At 35.3% G+C, this 14672-nt stretch overlaps 1 protein-coding gene across 2 annotated transcripts in view; it reads left to right on the top strand.

Moving 5' to 3' along the window:
- Nucleotides 1-14672, top strand: part of IMMP2L (inner mitochondrial membrane peptidase subunit 2) — a 410018-nt gene that overhangs the window by 275316 nt on the left and 120030 nt on the right. The window lies entirely within an intron of this gene.

The following is a 14672-nucleotide window of genomic DNA, read 5'->3' as shown; positions in this document are numbered from 1 at the left end:
GTAAGTTAATTAGCATTGTACTCTTTCTTAATTACTGAAAGTGATGAAAGATCAGATAGGCAGAGCCATTAGTGCCATAGGAAAGGTCCCTTATATTTTGACTTTACTTCAGGAGTTGACTCCATGGCAGAAAAATCCTGTTTTTCAAATCCTAATTCTAAAAGTATTTAATGAAATTAAAATTGTGGCATTTTAAAAGTAACAATGACTGACTTAGAGTTTTTGAAAAGGTGTGTAGGTGAAAAATCTATAATAGGTCCATTTTCACCTTTTATTTTCTATTTTTCAGGTAGTCAGACATTATACTACATAATAATTTACCTTTTGAAATATAATTTGAGGCATTGCAAAATGGTACAAATGCACTGAAATAAAAACACTGTCATTACAGTTTTCTATTCTTCTTTCCAGTCTAGTTGCTAGTGCAGGTGAAGTGAGTTTGGTAGTGTCTTGTAAATCACTAGGAGCATACAGTACATGCCACAAACCTGTAAAATATAATTTAATTTAGATAAGCTGGTACAACTTCCTCTTCAAAAGAATTCAAAGAATGGACAAAAAAATCCCCAGTTAGTCCTTGCGAATGAGTCTATAGGTCAGCTTGTATACAGACAATATTGCAAAGTGTAGCTCCCATAGATCAGAATTTTTTTTGTTTTCCATGGACTCACAGGAGAATTAACTTTAAGTAGAAAATCGGTTCCTGACAATTGTTTAAATGATAAGTCTTCCAGAGGAGGCCTTATTTTAAAAGTCAATATAATCTAATTTGTTAAAAATTAATGTTGGTATTATAAAACACTTGAAAAAACTTGAAATTAAACTTATTTATCTTAAATGCATTACTTGTAATTCAAAAATCTATAGTAATCTTTCACAGATGAGTTATGGTTTGTTTTCAGTAACAAAAATAAATGACGGTAAATGCAAAGGAAACCAAAATTGGTATTAAGCTAGTAAAATATGAAATTAAGTCTATTCAGTATCTTGCTGAACTAATTTGTTTTCCTCCTGTCTGTCACTGTTCCACAGATCTTCAGGAGCTTGGTGTGCCTGTTCTTTTCATCTATTTGTTTGCTTCTTAATACGGTACTTGAGTTAAGAGTGATTAGTGAGCCTTTAGGAAGAGTAATTTTTTTTAAAAAAGGTTACGTCTGGCAATATTGTTAGGCTCTTCAGAGTTAGTGTTCTGAGCTGAATGCTTCAGGAAAATGTTGTGTGTGTTTACATGTTTCATCTTGAAAAATTGCTCTGAAGATGTGAAAAAGGAAATACTCCTTGTTTCTCAAAGCATGACAATGCAGACATAGATCATTGCATTATTAATCTGTAGGTCTAAACCAACTTTTCAACAATAACTTTTCAACTTGTATTACAGGGCTTATAATTAAGTTGTAGAAACTATTGCCACAGGAAGTTAGGAAGGAAAGAGGTATAATGGGATTTGTAAAAGGGTAGAGAATTAATAGAAATAAAGCCCATCCATCAGTAGCTATTAAATGCAGCAATTATTTTATTAACATTATGTATTCCTGTTGACAAGTTCATGCAGGCTGTTATATTTTTTCCAATCAAAGATCCCATACTTCCTTAAATTATAAGCAAAATTTGGTCATTTTGTCTACTTATTGGAGAAAGCTTTCAGCTTCAAACTGTCATTACTCATTGCAGGTGTTTGGTTGCTTTTTTTTTTATTCTCAGAGAGTTGGTGTCAGTAGCATCACCCTTTAATGTGAACAAGACAATCATTAAGGAGTTTTTTTGTTTTGGAGCTTTTTTGTTTTACTGAATCAACTCAATTTTGTCAGATATTTGGCTGCCATTTTTTTTCCACTGAGGTCCAGGGATGATTTGCCCACAAAATAGCTGTCTCCACACAGAGACCATACTGCTGGATAACAGCTTGTATTAGATTACACCAAAAAATCTGTGCCTGCCTTTAGAAAGCAGAGCAGCCTTCAGAAAAACTCAGACTTTGCCAGTGTCGGAGCCCAAGAATATCTCTGCACATAACATCTTCAGGGCAATCACCTGGCAGGAATTACTTACAAACCTTTGCTATTTGATCATACAGAAGCAATTTATGTTCACTAGTGCTGTAGCAAGACTCTATTTGTTCGCTCTTTGCTTGCTGCCCCAGCACATAGGCCACTGGTAACTATTCTGGGGTACTGCTTATGTGATAAGGTACTGCTTGCAATGGCTCATATCTAGAATAGGAAAATGGATTATCAGTAAAACATATTAAAATCTAGAACTCACAGTTAATGATGACGCACAGGGTATGCTTAGGGCTGTGTTCTATTCTCTTTACCAAAGTCTGCTTTGTCTGTCTGGGTTATGAATATAAATCTGTGAGTGGTCAGATCAACATTGACAGGAGTGGTAGATCTGCAGAAGTGAGAACAGGTGGTACTCTACAGAGACACAGCAATATCTTCATAGATTACAAATTTTGCAATATCTTTTATATTGACTGTCTTCTTCATATTGTTCTGTCTTGGTTCTTTATGTACCTAAAGGACATAGTAGCAGTTAAATTACCTTAATGAAGTCTCTTCATCCTCTAAAATATTCTTATTTTGTGTCTGTGTGCACAGAATGTATATGTCACCAGTTTATATATCTCTGCAATTTATTTGTTAGTACTTACCGTTAGGTACTGATGGGATTTTTTTTAGCTAATGAAAGGTTTCTTTTAGGTTCAGCTGTACTGCTCTGTTATGACTCTTTATCATTGATTGTATTCTTGCAAGTCTCCTAAATACAGTTTCCATTGATTTTTATTCTATTTCTGTACACGCAGTCCTTGCATGACTGGACTCCATTTCTGTAAATGCAAATGATGGGAATATATATTGGTGCACCATCTTTAACACAGAAAAAACAAATTGAGAAATGCACAATGAAGATTTTCTGTACCCATAATGAATTTTAAAGGTTCTGTAAATCTGTAGACCCAGTAGTAAAGGTACAAAAAGCTGGATTTCTGAAATTTGGCATTATGACCAGGGCTGTGATGCATACAAGTGTTTTAGGAAAAGAAAAATACTATTGTGTCCTAGACCACACATAGATTTCAGTGTGCATTTTGGGGCAGAAAGACAAAAGTAACACATAACAAGTAGAGCAGAGGGCCCCATGCCCTCAAGCTGAGCATGGGCAGCATGGGCAGCAGCAGTTGCCGTGCCAGGAGATGTTGGCCCAACTGGGCTTGTTCAGCCTGGAGAAGAGAAGGTTTGGGGGTGACCTAACAGAAAGCCCCCAGTATCCATGGGGAAGTTAGCAAGAAGGTAGAGCTAGGCCTAGTGGTGCACTGGCCATAGAAGTTCAGACCAGATTAAAAAACCCTTCTCTTTGAGGATGGTCAGGCAATGGGGCTATTGCCACAAGAGCTGTGCCCTCCATCCCTGGAGGTGTGCAAGGCCTGACTGAATAAAGCCCTCAGTAATGGACCTCGTAGCTCACCCTGGTTTTGTCAGGGGTTTGAATTGTGACCTCCTGATGAGCCCTGCAACCTGAACTATCCTATGATTCTACGACAGCAGATGTTAATTTTCAAATGTATGACTTCACATTTAGATGAATGTTTTCTCTGTTGGAAGCTTAAAAAATGCAGTGTAGTCATCTCATTTAAGACAGCATGTCTTTCATAGATATTTTTCTTTAAAGAAACACATTTGATTTCTGTTTCACTGAAAGTTGATTTGCTGCCAAACCATCAGATGGTTAGAAAAGACATTCATACAACTAGAATCATCCCAATGGGAAGCTCAATAGGTTGTCTTTATAAAGATTTTTAAAAAGTGAGCAGTGAGAGAGTAAAATGCGTTAACACTTTAAAAATCCAGTAGTTAATAAAATGCCGTCATGTATTTCAACTTTAAAAAATTACTTTTTTTTTGCAACCTATGGGTACAAATGTCATTGGTCATCTGAAATTCGGCCTTGAAATCCATACTTAGACATCTGAATAAAGGGTGTGTTTAGTAAAAATGTTCTTTGTTCTGAACAGCTTAGAAGTGCATCTTCTCAGTGTTTAGATGTCTGGTTAAGCAGTTTGTGGATATAAGCTTAGCTTCATTTCAACTCTGGTACTGATCTACGTGTATTGCATTAAAAGCTCACTGTGACAAGAACAAAGATGAGGGTAGGAGGAAGGAAAGAGTATTAAACCCATTTTATAGATGAGAAAGTCAGGATGAAAGATGTTGTTGTAGGCTTATGCTTATATAAGAAGCTTGTGGAACAGATATTAACTGAGCTCCCTGGGCTCCTCATCTCAGAAAATGAACAATAAGTTCATGTATTTGTCAGCACAGATTTTTCTAGGTGTACTGGAAGGCAAGCAGGTTCAAAACCTGGAAATTCATGCACTTTCCTCCTGTAAATGGAAGCAACAATTTTTTATTAACTCAAGCAGTATTAGAACCAGACACATTCTTATGTTTGCAATTTGAGGAAAAACATGCTGAAACAAAATACTCTGCTCTGAATAACCTAAATAAATCTTCCTGGTTATTTCATTTTAAAGCAGGGCAAAAGTCCTCTTTCCGTCTTACTTGAATATATTTTGTGTGCTGAACCCAGTCAGTGACACTGTGAAAGACTTGTACCTACATACCATAATGAGTAGAAAACCATCTTGCAAGATAGACTCCGTATGTGCTTGTTTTATTATCTGCATCCTTATTCTGGCTTCAGAGTCCCAAATGATGACTTTTTTTATGTGTGAGGGGATGGGGGGGGGTGTATGCAAGTTTCCATCTGAATTTCTTTGTCTCCTTTGAAGACAGATTTAAGCAGCCTCTCTGTTCATTTAGAATTGAGTGATGGTCAGGTAACTGCAAATGACTGAGGTGGCGTTTTTTAAAAGGCTTTCTTGATCCCATTACATTTCTACGCACAGACACACAAGCCCACTCTTCCCTCCTGCCTTCCATTTCCCAGAACTGGAGATACTACTTGCTCATGTGATTGATTTAAGCTGATCACATGCATGATACTACTCCAGTCTAATGATAAAGCTAATTTCCATCTCCACTCATGTGCAAGAAAACAACAGCTGCATCACTTTTGATGCTCTATATAGAAAAAGAGCAAAGCTTGCCTCCAGTGCTCTTCCTAAATGCTCATATTTCCATTGCTTTCACCTGGGCTCCCTTTTGGAACTGCTGAAAGCAGCTTAAGTGAACACCATGTACTTGTCATTGCAATGAGCTGACAGGGACCACATGTCTGCTTACCAACTCCAGCTGAAGCACAGTAACTCCTTAAAATGCACCGGCACTGCCGTGTGGCATCACTGAGCAGACTCAGAGGATCAGAGCCTCAGCTGCTGTGATGACTCTGAGCTCTGCTAATGTTGAGAGAAATAGGCCAATTTGGTCTAAATGAAAATCTGGTTAAAACATTTTTTAAGGATAAGAGCATATGTAAGGAAAACATTTTTTGGGATTAGACAATATGTAAAGAATACAAAAAAATGTCATCTCTTCAAAGTTGATTTTGTGAATTTAGTATTTTTTCATGAAGTGGAGTAATGAATAAACAATTCTACACAGAATGAACTGATGATGCTTTAGCTATTATTTTTTTAACTTAGAAAAATAGTGTGAATTTTCTCCTTTGTTTGTTTCATTTCTTCATGAGATTTATAGCCTGACAGTTTTTTATTTCTCCTGCCTATTTTACTGCACTGTTTGTCAGCCATATGAAATAATTTGCCATATTTTAATTTGAAAATTTTGACATAGTGTTTTATATTAAGGAAAATTTACAAATATATGCTGGCAGAAATATTAATTGTAAATTGTTAATTTAAAAAGATTGCCTCTATAATTTTGTGCTGCACACCAATCTGATGTCCTGAATAGTTCACAACAGCAGAACAAATAAGGTTTTGAAATTGATCACCACAGTGGTTATGAGATTCAAATGAGAACAGGAGGGAAAATGACTATTATCTTTTTAAATTATTGTAGAACTGACTGTTGTTGACATTCTGCTTCTGTGGAGTAAATTGTGTGATGAAACTGTAGTGTATTTTGGGTATAATGGGTGACAAGTCATTAACTAGAGTCTCCAGCATCCATGCAGAGGGAGATAAAAAATATTTTTTGCTTTGCTGTAGTCTGTAGGCAGTGATTGCACAAATAATTGTTCACTGACCATTATGCCAGGAGGTTTTTAATATGCAGGCAAAAAAAGTTACGATCAACTGTATGTCGTGCATTTCTAGAACTTCAGATAGATCCCAGCTAGCACGTAATGACTATGTTTCAATTTTTTAAGTATAACAAAATTAAATAAATATTTAATGATTTATAATAGCATCAGTGGGAGGAAGTGATAAATGCTGAAAAAGACTGTGATAGGCTTTGCTGTAGTTGAAAACCAAAATAAAGTCACCTGCTAGTAGAAGTGGGTGTCTAATAAGTGATGGACCTATGAAAGAGATAAAATAGAATAATGGATGAAGAAATCGCTAGAAATGGGTATATGCCAAAAAGAGGAATGTGAGTTGTAATGGATTTAGGAGAACTGACTTGTTGATTGGCTAAATTAATCACAATCCAACTGTTTGTGCAAAACCCCCAAAATTGCCTAGGTGCAGCATAATGGAAATTGAGGGCACATATAATGAAAAGGACCAGTATTGTGTGGTCCACAGAAATGTTATGGAGCATGTATTAATCTAATCTGATACAATATATGTAGATATGATCATTTTTAAAAAAAGATTTAGGCTTATAGTAATAAAAGTCATTGTACTGTTTCTAAAACTTATGCAGTAGTTAAAACTTTAATTAAACAGGCTTTCAAGAATGGGGAGTAGAGACTGAGTTCATAAACCAGACAGATATGCTTTGTAAATGAAGAAGAGAGCTAATTAAGCCAAGCATAGCAGCATAATATTAATTTTTAAAAACACTTCAAGTATATTTGTAGTAAATCTTGCCACAGCTACTGCATATTTCCTAATGAATTATTCTACACTTTAGATTCATTGTCTATGCTGCCAATACTCCATGGCCAGGTAAAAATTTGTATCCTCAGGCAGTGCATTAATGTTTATTTCAGCACAATTAACTCTTTGAGCTGAATTTATGGAAAGGTCAAAAATGAAATGAGGAATCCTTGAGCACCAGAATATTTTTAATCTGTGCAAGTTTTATTCAACTGATGTTTATTCCTTTTGTTTGCTAGGATGCAGATGTGAATATGGAGTTCTTGCTGATCTCTACCAAGAGCTCTGTCATGTAGGATAGAGGAGGCCTCAGTTTGTTATATGTATGGCAGGCAATTAAAGGAGTTAGTGAACTGCTATGTTTCCTTCCATATGAAAAAAGTATTCAACTCTGTGTTTATACATTGTCAGATAGTTAAGTTGAAAGCACTTGCTGATGTTAGGCTGCAGTTTTTCTTTGTGTTTCTGTGTTTCCTCAAACTATTCGTCTAAAAATGTTGAACATTTTTAATTATTTGAAAGATGTCATAAACCCGTTATGATGTTAATTGTTTGGTTTAGTTTCTGTATTTCTTTAAAGGAAGCTTTAATTTCCTGGTAGATTGCAGAGAGGTCTTTAATTTTTTCTTCTTTTGCTGGGCAATATTGATGCTAGAACAGGTGCATTTAGGTCAGCTTTAGGTATGTTCTTTTGAGATCTCTAGTACATGGAATACGAAAATTTGGGTTAGTTTCTGAAGCAGTAACAAATACCTGACGACTTTTTAACCAAATAATTTCCCTCTGTCCTCTGTCAATTCAAATCCTCTTTTCTTTCTTTCTTTCTTTTTTTTTTTTTTTTGTCCTAGAGTATTGGAGATGTAGTTAATATTGTATTTTTCATAATTACTTTCCATCTTTTTAGGCCACATGGTCTTAAACTGTTTCACCATTTTAATTACATGGGAAAAAATAGCAGACATACCAGGAATACTGCATGTATGTCTACTGAGTTTTGTAGAAAGTTTCTTAAAATCTGGAGTATTCTCTGTGTTTCTGAGTGTTCACTGCCTAATGAGCAGATAGGTTTTCCTGGGAGCTCCCTAAGTGATTGTGTGTACAGTCTTAGTGAAGAAAACCCAAACTTTTATTAAAAATGAAATTTTAAAATATTTTTAGAAAGAACATGTGACAGAAAGAAAAGAGGAAAACTATACCACAGCCAACTGGAAAGGAAGAGACTGGAATATCACCAGGCAAGATTCTCTTTCCCATAATTTCTCCAGCACCACAGATATTTCATTGAACACTTCCCACAATGATTATTTGGTTAAGGCAGGATCAACTTGGTGTCCCAGCTGGATTCTTTTACATACTAGTGCTGAAATTTCTGGCTGCAGCAGCTGGTCAGGTACAGATGTTGCACTCATGTAGCTGTGAAGTTCTGCTCATGTATATTTCTGGAAGTTTTGATTAGGTTATTTATTTTGATAAATAACCCATAAAAAAAACCCCAAAACATAATTGTCTGCTAATGTTGTCTACTGAGCTCTACATATTCCTGACCATAAAGTTATAAACCTCAAGCTAGAAAATAAAAGGTGAAAGAAGGGTGGGAGGTGAAAGGATGAGTTAAAATCAGTCATATTATTCCTGTGAAAAACCCTGCAACAGAAACCTATCCAAATTTTGCAGTTCAGTGACACGATGCCATGAGGGCAAGAGCATTTGGGAGTAAGAGGTAAAAGTATTGCCACAGCAAGACAACAAAGTCAAAAGCAGACTTCAGTTCTACAAGAGAAATGTTACGGGTCTGTAAAGGGAAAGCCTCTAGTGTTACAAACCTTAAAGAACAGGACAACTTCCTCACCTTTCATTTCTCTGTGGATAATGTGATTTTTTTAATGATTCTAAAGAACAAGAGAAGTCAGGCCTTTTTGTAGCTAGTTTGCCGCTTGTTATTTTATGTAGAGACTTAAAAATTCTGCCTGGACAGAAATAACCATTTACTGTAGAAATAATTGCATCAACAGTTAATCAGCTGACGCAGTGCAGTATAGTTTAACTCATTCTATAACCCCCCTCCTTTTCTTTTAGTTTTTAGGGAATGTGTAGGAAATTATATTTCTGTTCTGCCTGCCCTGTCCTCAACATCATGCTCGTGTATTCCCCATGTATCTCCGTACCAGTGCTTAAGTCAGTCTCTAAAACCCTTTGCAGAGGTAATTAAGTTCAGTTTCTTTGTATCTTTTGATGTCCTTAACAGAGTTTAGAAGTGTTGGAAATATGATACATGATATGCAGGCATGTAAAAATAGTTTTGAACATGCCAAGGTGTGTGGGAGATCTGCTTTTTGACCCAGTGTTGTCTTTTACAAGAGCTTAAGATTTTATGGCAAGCTTCACCTTTTACCTGCTCATTTTTTTTCTGCTGTACTTCACTGTTAGATGCTGACTTGTGCCAGAAGAAGGACAAGTGATTAGCATATGCTAATGAAGAATGTTTTTTCCTTAGTCTCTTAGTGATTACTTCCTTAGGTGTCTTTTCTGCTTTGAGCACTTTCCATACCGCATATGCAGTGCTGAAAGATCATCTAATTCATATTTGAAATTGTTGCATCAAAGGTCTTCTAAAATTGACTGTTGAAAGTTTAGTGATGAATTTAAAAATTCTTTTGGTACAACTGTTAATTTCCAGAGGAAAACTCTTGAGTTTCACAGGCTTAATGGGTGGGATTTGGTTGCTTTAAACATACCTGTCCAGTGCCATTTGAGATGTCCTAGTTATCCTGTCTGGTTTTATAAGCTACAGTTTCAGAAAGGCACAATTCTCTTGAACATTGTGTTATCACTGCCCTTGTCATGAGGATGTCTCAGCAGACTACCTAAAATAGCACCAGTCATTTATGTGTAGGCATACAAGTCACTCTTCATAACAAATTGGATGGTTCATGAAAAGCAATTAAAAATAACATGCTGAAGTTTTGGCAAACACTCAGCAACCTTTTGGGCTTAAATCTTTGACTCATTTACTGCATGAAAATTGTTCTTTGCAATGTCTTACATGTACATAAAGTTAGCTTGGGGATGGTGGGCCCCTTTGTGGTGTAAGTAGACAACTTTTACAGCAATCAATGAAAACTATTCAACTTTTGCCCATTGTTTGTCTCCCAAGTATATACACAGGTCGATATTTGAAGGATGATCAATAATAGAAGAGTATCCCTGATGTTAAGGTGTGTGACAAGCTTCCAGTGTGATTGTTTTGTAGTCATTATTGAGTGTGTGATTACTGGGACAGCTGCTTTATTCTGGAGAAGAAATTCTGACTATGTTGTATTACTGTGACAGCCTACAGTAATTTACATTTATAATACAGTAATTTATAATCCAAAATTCATAAGCAAGCCTTTCTAAATATTTCCTATAATGTACTTAGATTTTCAAATTGAATATATAGAAATGCATTTTATAAATATGTATATGTGATGTATACATAAATGAGAAATAACCCTGCCAAATTTTTAGGAATTAAAAGGTATATGATAGGTCTGCTGAAAAAAGAACTGAAAAATAGATTGAAATTAATCATGATTCAGCTTTTCAAACCTTGTTTCTGTGTTTTCTGACTGAAACTTTCAGTCTAAAGAGAACTTAAATGTGTAATATATGCTTAAACACCCTGTCTTTAATTACGAGAAATTCAAAACATCCTTACTCACTGGAGACAAATTCTGCTTAGAATAAATAGAAGCAGATTGGAGGAATAAACCTCATGTCTCTTATAGCAAGGAAAGATTGCTAAGGTGGTGTTCTCAAGTACCTGAAATGCTCTGTCAGTGACAGTGGCTGGCAATAAGTATAAACTTGAAAACAAATGAAATTGCTTTTCCTCTTGTTGGACTTCGCTTACTAATATATGCCTTGAACAGGGCATCTCTGAAAACAGGTCTTGCATCCCTGTAGATCTGCAGAGAGAATAAAATGTTTCACTTATTCTGAAAATGAGAAATTTACCAAAAATTGCCCCTTAAATTTAGATTAAATTGAACATAGTTGTTTTATTTTTAACTTTTACTTCAGTTTTAAAGTACTGCAGAGATACAAGTGTGATTTGCTACAATAGTTATTTCTAATGTCAGACATGTAAACATCATCAATTGTGATCACCCTGCAAGGCTCTGTGCAGAGCGATTGCTGGATAGGTGAGCAGTTGAGAGAAAATCAGAATCATTAGTCATGTTTATTCCCTGTCAGCTTTTCAGATACTGTAATTAAGTTAGGGCTAAAGATTTTATTACTGAATGGAGTTTGTAGTCCCCAGTGGAAGATGCATTACAGGGTGAATCTCAAATTCCAAACTAAAACCTGTGATTGAAATTAGAGCTTCACAAAAGAAATCTTGTTTACAAAAGAATGGAGTTCCAGCTTCATGCAGATGTGTCACCACTCCATCTCAGTCATGTTCTGATTGTACCTCTTTGCTGATATTTAAAATAAAATGAGTCTCAATTTCTGACCAAATCACCATCAGGTACTTTTAATGTTGTTTTAAAAGTTTCTGTAGATCTTGACTACATAAGTCTCCAAGCCATATTTACATCAGCATAATATCAAAATCCCATTAGTTTCGCATTATTTGCTACAGCAGATCAAGTCCCTGGGTAAATTTAAAACCAGATGAGTTCAGACACACAAAATCCAGTTACGAACTGCTTTATCATGAAACTGGGTCTGGCTGAGCTGCAGCACAGACCTTCAGACTGTCAAAAGGAAGAAGGCAAGCCATTAACAAAAATTAAAGAAAGACAAATGCAAATAGCAGGAAAATATTTTTATGTTACAGTATTTAATGAGCATTAAAGCTAATGAGAATTCCTGGGAACACTGGGTGAGAGAAAATTAATGACCTTGTGTTTTTTAATTTTCTCCAAGCTTGTTTAGTAGTTAAGTGTCACGGTGATTTTTAATGAAAACATAATGTTGATTATTTATTTATTTATTTAAAAACCTTCAGTGGATTTCTGATCACCTGATCAGAACTGGTCATAATAAGTACTCTGACCTAGAAAGTTATGAAAGCAAATAAACTGTCTAGTTTAGCGAGAGATAGTTTCTCCTCATTTCGGCAGTGAAATAATTAATTCCTTCTTTACTACATCCAGTCACTATGGCCTAAGTGAAAAAACTGTGTGGTTATTGTCTGAGTCCCGTGGCAATCACAGATTCATCTCTGCTCCCAGGAACAGTGCTTGTCATTTTGTCCTTGTGAAAATGGAAAAGCTCAACAACGATGACAGTATGAGGAACTGAAAACCTGACACATTTCCTCAACTCGCTACAAATGATAGGAGCAGATGTCATTTTTTCTTTGCACATCTCTGGAAGTGACTCTGGAGGTCTGTCACAGTGTGGAACATCTCCACAACCACTGTGTTACAACTTTTGGGCAATGCCTGTAGCAGAAGCAGTAGCAAATTTTCTCATGAGTGTTGGCAACATGCTTTGATTTATATAGATATTATGAAACGGTAGTTTCAGGATTTTGATATATTATTGGATACATGATTGTATAATATACAGCTAATATGGCTGTAAACCTAATAAATCCATGTCTAACCCTAACCCTAATCCTAATCCTTCTGTTTTTTGTGGCCACCGTTTCAAAAAAAGTGGAGCATTAATCTTGAAAAAATAAAATCTGTAAAACTTGAAAATCTTCAAATACGTCATAGATTTTTTTTCTTAGTATAATATTCAAGTTATTTTTACATTACTTGTCTGCTTTATTACAGTGAAACTTCAAAAAAATAAACCAGAGAGTTCTAGAATTTCTAGCCCAGGAAAAGTCAATGTTAAGTATCTAATTTGTGTTTGTTTCAGTTCATTTAGAGCTATTGTCTAAAAGAAATATTCAGATGCCAGATTTTGCTCTGGTAGATTTGATTCCCAAACTAGGGGACTTGTCAGTTAGATGATGAATATATGGCACTTTATCAGAATAAGGTAGAACTTGCTTTCCCTTGCAATGCATATCTGTTATCAGTAATCCTCTTAGAATTGGAGGTGCTAAATTCAGTGTAATACTTATGTGTTGGTATTCAAAGCACATCAAAATATAATAGTATCTGCCAATACAAAAAGTAGGAATATAATTTTTTCCCCCAGTCAGTAGCATGCAATACAGCAAACTTTTTGTCCATGGGACTTCCATTACAACAAAATATCAGTCAAAGAATTAATCCCCTCTTAAAGGAAATAAATAAATAAATTAAAATTCATACTAGACCATGTCTTTTCTATACTGATGCATCAGTATAGGCAGCCTGATGGAGGTGATAAAGTAGTTTGTCATGCGCTTTTTACTTAAAAAGCAGCATCGTTCTTGTCATCACATTTATCATGAAAATTGCAAGGTGTGAGATATTTGCTGTGAGATGTTATAAATGAGATTAGTGGTGGTGGTGGGGGGATTTCTGCACCATAAAGTGAATGAAAAGCAAGAATATGCTAGTTCTACAGAAGCTAAATTTAATTACTTAACAGAAACATCATTTTAGGACATAGATAATTATTCTATTCAGTATGGAAATGGAGAAGCTTTAACAGCAACTGCAGGCTGATTTTTGAGTGCACCTACAAGTTGCACACAGTGTGAGTAGATGAGGAAATGCTGAAGGAAAAGGAAGATTCAGAAATATAAGATTGATAGAGGAGATCTAATAAAAAAATTAAATATGTAAGGGCTCCCTACATGATTGATATGATTAACCACTCCCTATAGCTTTGAAAATAATACAAAATTAGAATTACTGTTTGGCTTAAAGTGTTAAGAGCTGTGCATTAAATATTATTAATAACTTTATAAATAAAGGATTTTTATGTATTAGATATTGTTTTATATAGAAATTTGTAGCATTTCTGTCTCTAGAAGGTTTTAATTCCAGGTTAAACCAGCTTTTGAAGAGATCGTTAAATTTCCTTAATTCTGGAAATTATATTAATAGAGTTAGAAAAGCAATGGTGTCTAATCTACATAGCATTTATTAACCAAAATACACCCATTGTTTTTGCTTCTGTGCAGCTCATGCTGTCTCCTTTTCTAGCCGCTATATTTGTTTTTCCTTTCCAAGTGAAGATGGGAAGGAGAAAATGGGATGTGCTTGTGGGTGTCATACAAACAGAGGACCAGGAATGATCTGGACAGCCAGGAAATATCCCTGAGCCCTGCAGTTTAGTGGTAGGCTGATTATCTTAATTTTAATAGACTAAAGGACTACTTAGAAGCCAAGAACTTAAAATACTGTGCACCACAGGGGAAACAGAGCTGAATCAGTTATAGGCTCCCATAGTAAGGCAATAAAATGAAAACAGAATGTATAAGGTAATTTCCTTCCACAATCACAGGTTTTCAATGTGGAATGGTTTTAAAGAAATTTCCATCCATTTTCAGTGATTGCAGCTGGCAATGCAGGGAGAGCCAGTTGAAGAGGGTCTGGATCTAAACCTGGGAAGTATGCTGCTAACCTAAACTCTGGTTTCCCCTATTTGTTTTGTCCTGAAAACATATGGAGATTTTGTTGTATAAAAGAATATAGATGTACCCAGAAATATATATTGACAATGTAAAGATAAAATTATAGTATGCAATATTATTAGATGTGCTTTTATATGTATATGATATATATATAATTTTATATTTATATTGTGTTCTCAGTTATCT

Source organism: Zonotrichia leucophrys, chromosome 1A (assembly GCF_028769735.1).
Source record: "Zonotrichia leucophrys gambelii isolate GWCS_2022_RI chromosome 1A, RI_Zleu_2.0, whole genome shotgun sequence".
NCBI classification, from domain to species: Eukaryota; Metazoa; Chordata; class Aves; order Passeriformes; family Passerellidae; genus Zonotrichia; species Zonotrichia leucophrys.
The sequence above is the reverse complement of the archived record's forward strand: the minus strand, read 5'-3'. Positions and strand labels throughout refer to the sequence as shown.